The 9,515-nt window shown below is 44.2% G+C and overlaps 2 long non-coding RNA genes across 2 annotated transcripts; both read left to right on the top strand.

Moving 5' to 3' along the window:
* The first annotated feature begins 345 nt into the window (after window positions 1-345).
* Window positions 346-1,805, top strand: LOC115188786 (uncharacterized). The gene is made up of 2 exons (XR_003876602.1): window positions 346-800; window positions 1,176-1,805. It is a non-coding gene; the product is annotated as an uncharacterized LOC115188786 (long non-coding RNA).
* A 4,900-nt stretch (window positions 1,806-6,705) lies between these two features.
* On the top strand, window positions 6,706-7,236 carry LOC115188785 (uncharacterized). Its single transcript, XR_003876601.1, has 2 exons — window positions 6,706-6,837; window positions 6,883-7,236. It is a non-coding gene; the product is annotated as an uncharacterized LOC115188785 (long non-coding RNA).
* Window positions 7,237-9,515: the final 2,279 nt, after the last annotated feature.

Below are 9,515 nucleotides of genomic sequence, written 5' to 3'. Positions count from 1 at the left end.
CCATACTAACCATAACCATGGGTGTACAGGTCAGGAGCACCATACTAACCATAACCATAACCCTGGGTGTACAGGTCAGGAGCACCATACTAACCATAACCATAACCCTGGGTGTACAGGTCAGGAGCACCATACTAACCATAACCCTGGGTGTACAGGTCAGGAGCACCATACTAACCATAACCCTGAGTGTACAGGTCAGGAGCACCATACTAACCATAACCCTGGGTGTACAGGTCAGGAGCACCATACTAACCATAACCCTGGGTGTACAGGTCAGGAGCACCATACTAACCATAACCCTGGGTGTACAGGTCAGGAGCACCATACTGACCATAACCCTGGGTGTACAGGTCAGGAGCACCATACTAACCATAACCCTGGGTGTACAGGTCAGGAGCACCATACTAACCATAACCATGGGTGGTGGTAGTGGGTGTGGCCAGTGGTGCAGTTTTAGAGGCCCTCTTCTTGGCCGCAGAGACAAACTGCTGCTGTTTTAAAGCAAATTTCCTGCAATTTTATACATTTTGCTGTGGGGCAGAGAGAACATTGTACTGTTTTTTAAAGCTAATTTCATGCCATTCAAAAAAATGTGCCATAAGGCTGAGAGAAGATTTTAAAGCAAAATTCCTTCAATTCTAAACATTTTGCCAAGGCTTATGCCGTGTTCTTATGCTGTCTGAATGACTCAAACGTTATAACAAAATCAATGTGGGGCCCCATGACATGACATTTTTTACATTTTAGATTCTCCCTGACGGTTAAATTTTTCTTTTGGGGATTGTTAGTTCTCAAAGGTAATCTTTTAAAAAATATATATTGCTCTATTATATTTTCTACATATTTTATCTGGGTTTTAGTTATTTAAGTTTATACAAGTTCTGGATGTTTGTTCTGACTTCCACATGACATCAACCAGTGTTTCCCATATATGCGCTTAGCAGCGGTGCACCACGGGATGGTCAAATTATTTATTATTTTGATATCTTTTTTTGGTGGCGTCCACGAATTAGCAACCGCAGTGTGCCGCTGCTGAACGCATATAGGGGAAACACTGGTTGATGTCATGTGGAAGTCAGAACAAACAGCCATAAGAACATGTATAAACTTAAACGACTAAAAATAGATTTCTATATTTCTCACCCTTCAAAGTAACGCATTTGTAATCACAGGTCCAAAACCACAGTGGATGAAGAAGGGGGGGAGTTTATTATCGCCATCATTGTCATCATCATTGTTCCGTTGTCACTGTATTATACAGAATGAATACTTAGTGTCGGCTGTTGATATGACGTGCTGGGGTCTTGCCCATATCAAGCCAGAAAACTTTATACAAAACAATGACTGAGATGTTGAAAGCCTCAGGCCTAGATATGCCTCGCCAGAAATCCCAACCAACCACAAGACATTCAGCTTCATCATGTGACGTTTGCAGGCAATTACATCCTCTTTCTCACCACCGCCCCCTCCTTATTTTTTCTGTGTCTGTCTGCTGAGTTAGACAGGAAATGAGTAAGTGGGTTTGTCATGTTTCAGATGTAAATTTGACCGGGCCGGTTGGGTTTGGGGTTACTCTAGGGCAGGAGAGGAGACTGACAGACAGAGTTTCTAATGACGTCTATAAGGTTTGTCATTTTACAGATGAAAATGTGTTGGAGCTGGGAAACGGGCCCAACTTGGGATTGGGTTGCCTCTGCTTACTATAGGGCAGGGGGAGACACTACAGACAGGCAGAGAGGCTAACGATGTCCAACAGGGTAATAGACAAGTAACTGTCAAAATAAATGAAATACCAACATAAAGTGTTTTGTCATTGGGCCACCACGAGCTGCCATAACAGCTTTAATGCACCTTGGCGTAGATTCTACAAGTGGAGGGATGCGACACCATTTTTCCAGTAGAAATTCCATCATTTTGTGTTTTGTTGATGGTGGTGGAAAACGCTGTCTCAGGCGTTGGTCCAGAATCTCCCGTAAGTGTTCAACTGGGTTGAGATCTGGTGACTGAGACACACACACATTATACATGAACCTAAGCATGATGGGATGTTCATTCCTTAATTAACTCAGGAAACACACCTGTGTGGAAGCACCTGCTTTCAATATACTTTGTATTCCTCATTTGTGTTTCCTTCATTTTGGCAGTTATCTGTATGTAAATGTATTGGGGCTGGGACTGGGCTGGGGGTGGGACTGAGCTGGGACTGGGTGGGATAGCTGCACAGCAAAATTTGATTGGTAAAACACACTGTGGTTGTTCAATTTCACACTTTTTAAGTGTTTATATGAGAACCAGACAGAAAGTGTTGAATTAACGCTTTTCGAAGTGTTGCCCTTTTAACACTGATACTTTCCAACACCAGTGGCATTAAAATGTTACACTAACTCAGTGTTAAAGTTACACTGTTATGGTGTTCACTGATACCTTCACAGCATATTCTTCAATATTAAATAAACACTAAGAGTGTTAAATTTAACACTGGTCCAGTGTCTATACTGGTCCACACTTTCAGTGTTAAATGAACACACTGCTTAGTGTAAAGCCTTATTTTCCAGAGTGCCTTGCCTTTTGAGTGAATTGTTGAGTTACGACCCATGACTGTATTTGTTAGTGACAGAGACATGAGCAGCCGAAGTCTGATGAGAGCAGATAGAAATTCATTGCTTTAACAAATTATGACAAAAGTTAAAGAAATGTTGAGCAATGTAATAAAGTAATGACTTTTCAAATAAGTTACGTTACACGTTATGCTGGCTTACAATTTGTTAGCTACGCTAGCCTTACGAACCGCATAGCATATCATTACAACAATTGCTTGTATGTACTGACTCGTATGTTAGCTAGCTACCTAATGTTAGTTGGCTACTAATACATTGAACTTTCCAGTATATTAACTATACGCTATCTAACTACCTACCCAACATTTATTAACTTGATTATTCACTTCATTCTTAGCTTAGCTAAGTGGTATAGTCTTGGTGCGTTCTCAATGGACATTGTTAATGAAGTCATAAGATGTCTAGCTATTAATTTGCTATCTATGCTAACAAACTAGCAAGAAGTTACATAGCAACAGCATCAACTTCCAGTAGACAGGCGAAGCGCTACTACACTCAACTGAAAGGATACCGTTTGTTTACAGTATATTAAAATGAACTAATATTATGTAGTATATATACTCATTAAGTATGTCATTTACAGTATGTTAGTATGGGTATTCAAACACAGCTATGGTTGTTGCATTCATCCATTTTCTGTCCTGTGGCCTTCACCAAGTGAGATCCTAAGCAATTATGTTATCATTACAATTGTATTATTTAACACAATACAACACATAATTCATAAGGCCTTATTTTTGAGGGCTTAGTTTTAACCATAATACAGTGGCCTGAAACTCATGGTTTACAGGAAAAAATGTAGGTCTGCAAATCACATTATGCTGGCTTGCAAAGTGATGTGTAATTCCTATTGGAAGCTAGCCAGAGTGGGGATATCCAACATTTAGAATTTGTATTCACCTGCAACCTGATTCAGAATGACTGCCGGGATGGAAAGATTAAGGTATGAGAATACCTTAAGCATCTAAACTGGATCAACCATTTCAGTAATGGGTGCAGTGAATTGATGTATCATATTGGATTAGTTTAGAAAAATGTATGTTATTCACATTGAATTAATTAATCAATGTACATTCAAAACATAGATATTGAAACAAACTATTCTAAAAATCTAACTACAGTAGAGCATGCTGGGAAATATGATAATGATGGGTGTGGTTTTAGTTCAACACTGGGTATTAACACCAACACTGGGTTTATTCTAAACCAATGAGTGTTTAACACTTACAGAGCTACTTTAACACCTTAATCAACACTAGAAATGTTACACTGAAAAATCAACACTAGGTAACACTGGCTAACACCCTGATTGAACAACAGTATTTTTTAACAACAACAACAGTATTTTTTAACAACAACAACAACAGTATTTTTTAACAACAGCTTAAAACACAACACCAGCTGGGCGTTCAGTCTGTTCATAGTAAAACAAAGTAACACTACATCAACACCTAAACTGCTTAAACCAGGATATGAACCCTGACCATTTACTGTGTGGTAGAGTTACTCTAGGACGGGAGAGGATACAGACAGCGAGACAGAGTAATGACTTCCAACAGGGGTTAATACAGCTGGGTTTGGGCTGCCGCTGACTGACAGGGTTACAGAGTAATGACTTCCAACAGGGGTTAATACAGCTGGGTTTGGCCTGCCGCTGACTGACAGGGTAACAGAGTAATGACTTCCAACAGGGGTTAATACAGCTGGGTTTGGGCTGCCGCTGACTGACAGGGTAACAGAGTAATGACTTCCAACAGGGGTTAATACAGCTGGGTTTGGGCTGCCGCTGACTGACAGGGTAACAGAGTAATGACTTCCAACAGGGGTTAATACAGCTGGGTTTGGCCTGCCGCTGACTGACAGGGTAACAGAGTAATGACTTCCAACAGGGTTAATACAGCTGGGTTTGGGCTGCCGCTGACTGACAGGGTTACAGAGTAATGACTTCCAACAGGGGTTAATACAGCTGGGTTTGGGCTGCCGCTGACTGACAGGGAAACAGAGTAATGACTTCCAACAGGGGTTAATACAGCTGGGTTTGGGCTGACGCTGACTGACAGGGTTACAGAGTAATGACTTCCAACAGGGGTTAATACAGCTGGGTTTTGGGCCTGCCGCTGACTGACAGGGTAACAGAGTAATGACTTCCAACAGGGGTTAATACAGCTGGGTTTGGGCTGCCGCTGACTGACAGGGTAACAGAGTTAATGACTTCCAACAGGGGTTATACAGCTGGTTTGGGGTGCCGCTGACTGACAGGGTTACAGAGTAATGACTTCCAACAGGGGTTAATACAGCTGGGTTTGGGCTGCCGCTGACTGACAGGGTTACAGAGTAATGACTTCCAACAGGGGTTAATACAGCTGGGTTTGGGCTGCCGCTGACTGACAGGGTAACAGAGTAAATGACTTCCACAGGGGTTAATATAGCTGGGTTTGGGCTGCCACCGCTGACTGACAGGGTTACAGAGTAATGACTTCCAACAGGGGTTAATGCAGCTGGGTTTGGGCTGCCGCGACTGACAGGGTTACAGAGTAATGACTTCCAACAGGGGTTAATACAGCTGGGTTTGGGCTGCCGCTGACTGACAGGGTAACAGAGTAATGACTTCCAACAGGGGTTAATGCAGCTGGGTTGGGGTGCCGCTGACTGACAGGGTTACAGAGTAATGACTTCCAACAGGGGTTATACAGCTGGGTTTGGGCTGCCGCTGACTGACAGGGTTACAGAGTAATGACTTCCAACAGGGGTTAATACAGCTGGGTTTGGGCTGCCGCTGACTGACAGGGTTACAGAGTAATGACTTCCAACAGGGGTTAATACAGGTCAGACAGATAGACTGCCCATTGAGTTTGACTGGAACCTGGACTAGTCTAGAGGATGAAACATTCACGTATGTACAGCTGATCTGGTCTTCCCTCACAGTAGGGCTGGTCTGGTCTTCCCTCACAGTAGAGCTGGTGTGCCGTGGCCTCTTCACAGTCTATCCTTATGACTTCCTATGACTCTTCCTATTTTGCGGGTGATAAAGGGCAACTCCTCCACTTTCAACCTCATGTTTATTATCTCCAGCACCATACCAGTGTCTACATATGTGAAAACATCACGTGAATATGAGGTTGAAAAGTTGTGGAATTGCCCTTTAAAAGAGGAAGTGGGAAAGGTAACCACAGATCAGGGTGCTAGGTGTTAAAAGAGGAAGTGGGGAAAGGTAACACCAACAGATCAGGGTGCTAGGTGTTAAAAGAGGAAGTGGGAAAGGTAACCAACAGATCAGGGTGCTAGGTGTTAAAAGAGGAAGTGGGAAAGGTAACCAACAGATCAGGGTGCCTAGGTGTTAAAATAGGAAGTGGGAAGGGTAACACCAACGGATCAGGGTGCTAGGTGTAAAAGAGGGAAGTGGGAAAGGTAACACCAACGGATCAGGGTGCTAGGTGTTTAAAAGAGGAAGTGGGAAAGGTAACCAACAGATCAGGGTGCTAGGTGTTAAAAGAGGAAGTGGGAAAGGTAACACCACAGATCAGGGTGCTAGGTGTTAAAGAGGAAGTGGGAAGGGTAACACCACAGATCAGGGTGCTAGGTGTTAAAAGAGGAAGTGGGAAAGGTAACACCAACGGATCAGGGTGCTAGGTGTTAAAAGAGGAAGTGGGAAAGGACCAACAGATCAGGGTGCTAGGTGTTAAAAGAGGAAGTGGGAAAGGTAACACCAACAGATCAGGATGCTAGGTGTTAAAAGAGGAAGTGGGAAAGGTAACCAACAGATCAGGGTGCTAGGTGTTAAAAGAGGAAGTGGGAAAGGTAACACCAACGGATCAGGGTGCTAGGTGTTAAAAGAGGAAGTGGGAAAGGTAACGCAACAGATCAGGGTGCTAGTGTTAAAAGAGGAAGTGGGAAAGGTAACAACAGATCAGGGTGCTAGGTGTTAAAAGAGGAAGTGGGAAAGTAACACCAACAGATCAGGTTGCTATAGGTGTTAAAGATGAAAGTGGGAAGGTAACACCAACAGATCAGGGTGCTAGGTGTTAAAGAGGAATTGGGAAGGTCACGAAAGATCAGGGGCTAGGTGTTTTAAAAGGAGGAAGTGGGAAAGGTAACACCAACAGATCAGGGTGCTAGGTGTTAAAAGAGGAAGTGGGAAGGGTAACACCAACAGATCAGGGTGCTAGGTGTTAAAAGAGGAAGTGGGAAAGGTAACACCAACGGATCAGGGTGCTAGGTGTTAAAAGAGTGGGAAAGGTAACCCAACAGATCAGGGTGCTAGGTGTTAAAAGAGGAAGTGGGAAAGGTAACACCAACAGATCAGGGTGCTAGGTGTTAAAAGAGGAAGTGGGAAGGGTAACACCAACAGATCAGGGTGCTAGGTGTTAAAAGAGGAAGTGGGAAAGGTAACACCAACAGATCAGGGTGCTAGGTGTTAAAAGAGGAAGTGGGAAAGGTAACACCAACGGATCAGGGTGCTAGGTGTTAAAAGAGGAAGTGGGAAAGGTAACACCAACAGATCAGGGTGCTAGGTGTTAAAAGAGGAAGTGGGAAAGGTAACACCAACAGATCAGGGTGCTAGGTGTTAAAAGAGGAAGTGGGAAAGGTAACACCAACGGATCAGGGTGCTAGGTGTCTGTCTCACAATTTGCAGACAGAGTATATAGACAAAGAATTTACACAAATAACATACAGCAATAAACGCTATTCTTTGTAACACTTCATGTCCATGAGAGGACTCAGTGAGTGGGGTGCTGCCTGGGGGTCAATGAAACTCAGAAATACTATAAATGTCTTGTCCTTTTTTTCTGTCCAGTCAAAGATTTCACCAGGACTCCAACACTGTATCTGGACTTCAAGCTGGATGGAGGATCCAAGCATGTACAACCAGTTCCTTCAGGTAAAAACCATCTTTACTCAGTAGGCCTTCTGTGGCTCTGGTCCAGGGCGTTACGTGCTCCTTGAAGAAGGCTCAATCTGCATGTAACACCATGGACCAGAGCTTGGCCTTCTGTAACTATAGTGTTCTGTGTGCTCCATTCATCCACAATCTGGCACTAAATCTGTTAACCTTTTCAGTAAAGTTAGCAGAACCTTTCAACTCAAACCCTAGCTAAGTGCTGTGTGGTTTGTATGACACAAGCTTTCTAATTCTGGGAACTGTACTGTACCTGACGTTGGTTTGTGGTGGAGAGAGTTATCTACTGTCTGTGACAAACAGAAGTCCTCCAGGGGTTGGGAGTCTTCTAAAGTTTATACAACTGGCTTGGTTTCCATTGTCACCCTGCCTGTTCTCTATGGCGTCTGGTTCTGTGTGGTTGCTATGGAGTCAGTGGTGTTGTGGTTGCTATGGAGTCAGTGGTGCTGTGTGGTTGCTATGGAATCAGAGGTGCTGTGTGGTTGCTATGGAGTCAGTGGTGCTGTGTGGTTGCTATGGAGCCAGTGGTGCTGTGTGGTTTGCTATGGAATCAGTGGTGCTGTGTGGTTGCTATGGAGTCAGTGGTGCTGTGTGTGCTATGGAGCCAGTGGTGCTGTGTGATGGTTACCATACCTGTTGTCTATGGAGTCAGTGGTGCTGTGTGAATGGTTACCATACCTGTTGTCTATGGAGTCAGTGGTGCGTGTTGAATGGTTACCATACCTGTTGTCTATGGAGTCAGTGGTGCTGTGTTGAATGGTTACCATACCTGTTGTCTATGGAGCCAGTGGTGCTGTGTTGAATGGTTACCATACCTGTTGTCTATGGAGCCAGTGGTGTGTTGAATGGTTACCATACCTGTTGTCTATGGAGTCAGTGGTGCTGTGTTGAATGGTTACCATACCTGTTGTCTATGGAGTCAGTGGTGCTGTGTTGAATGGTTACCATACCTGTTGTCTATGGAGTCAGTGGTGCTGTGTTGAATGGTTACCATACCTGTTGTCTATGGAGTCAGTGGTGCTGTGTTGAATGATCACATATAGTACGTAAGACGTTAAGTAGTCCATTACTCTACTCTGTGTGTGTGTGTGTGTGTGTACACGCAGTCAGTGTTGGTGTGTTGAATGGATGGCTCCCACGTCATCATACTACAGGGCCCTATGGTGGATTAGATGTTAGACCATCTCAGTGTTATGGCCCACAGCTCACATGGCAAGACGTTGGTATACCAAGTGGTCAGACTCCCCCACCAAGTCACATCATTTAGAATATGACGCTTTATAAATGTCATGATTGTTGTGTATACTGTGGCAGTTAACTTGTTAATGAGGTGACAAAATGCATTATCAATGCCAGCCCAAAACAACAGTTTTTCTATCATCTCTGCTAGGATGGACCTCGTTTATCTACACACTGGCAGGATCTGTTTGTGTTGGTGAGTTTCCTCTATTTAGTTTCTCTTGAACAGTTTTCCATTAGGTCCTAACTGCCCTGCAGCCTGTTGATGGTCATCCAGAACAGTGTTGTGTTTGGTAGTGGTTCAGAAACACTCTGCATCTTGTTGCTGTCCCTCGTCCAGAGAGAGGGACAATCAAACAGAGCAGGTGCATTTATTTATTTATTTTCCCTTCCTCGTCTCCTCCGTCCTCTCTGGGATGTTCCCTTCCTCTTCTCCTCTCCTCCGTCCTCTCTGGGATGTTCCCTTCCCTTCCTCTCTCCTCTCCTCTGTCCTCTCTGGGATGTTCCCTTCCCTTCCTCTTCTCCTCTCCTCTGTCCTCTCTGGGATGTTCCCTTCCCTTCCTCTTCTCCTCTCCTCTGTCCTCTCTGGGATGTTCCCTTCCTCTTCTCCTCTTCTCTCCTGTCCTCTCTGGGATGTTCCCTTCCTCTTCTCCTGACCTCTGTTTCCTCTGGGATTTCCCTTCATCTCCACCGTCCCTCTGTGATGTTCCCTTCCTCTCCACCGTCCTCTCTGGGATGTTCCCTTCCTCTCCACCGTC

This window comes from Salmo trutta, unplaced genomic scaffold (genome assembly GCF_901001165.1).
Source record: "Salmo trutta unplaced genomic scaffold, fSalTru1.1, whole genome shotgun sequence".
NCBI classification, from domain to species: Eukaryota; Metazoa; Chordata; class Actinopteri; order Salmoniformes; family Salmonidae; genus Salmo; species Salmo trutta.
The sequence above is the reverse complement of the archived record's forward strand: the minus strand, read 5'-3'. Positions and strand labels throughout refer to the sequence as shown.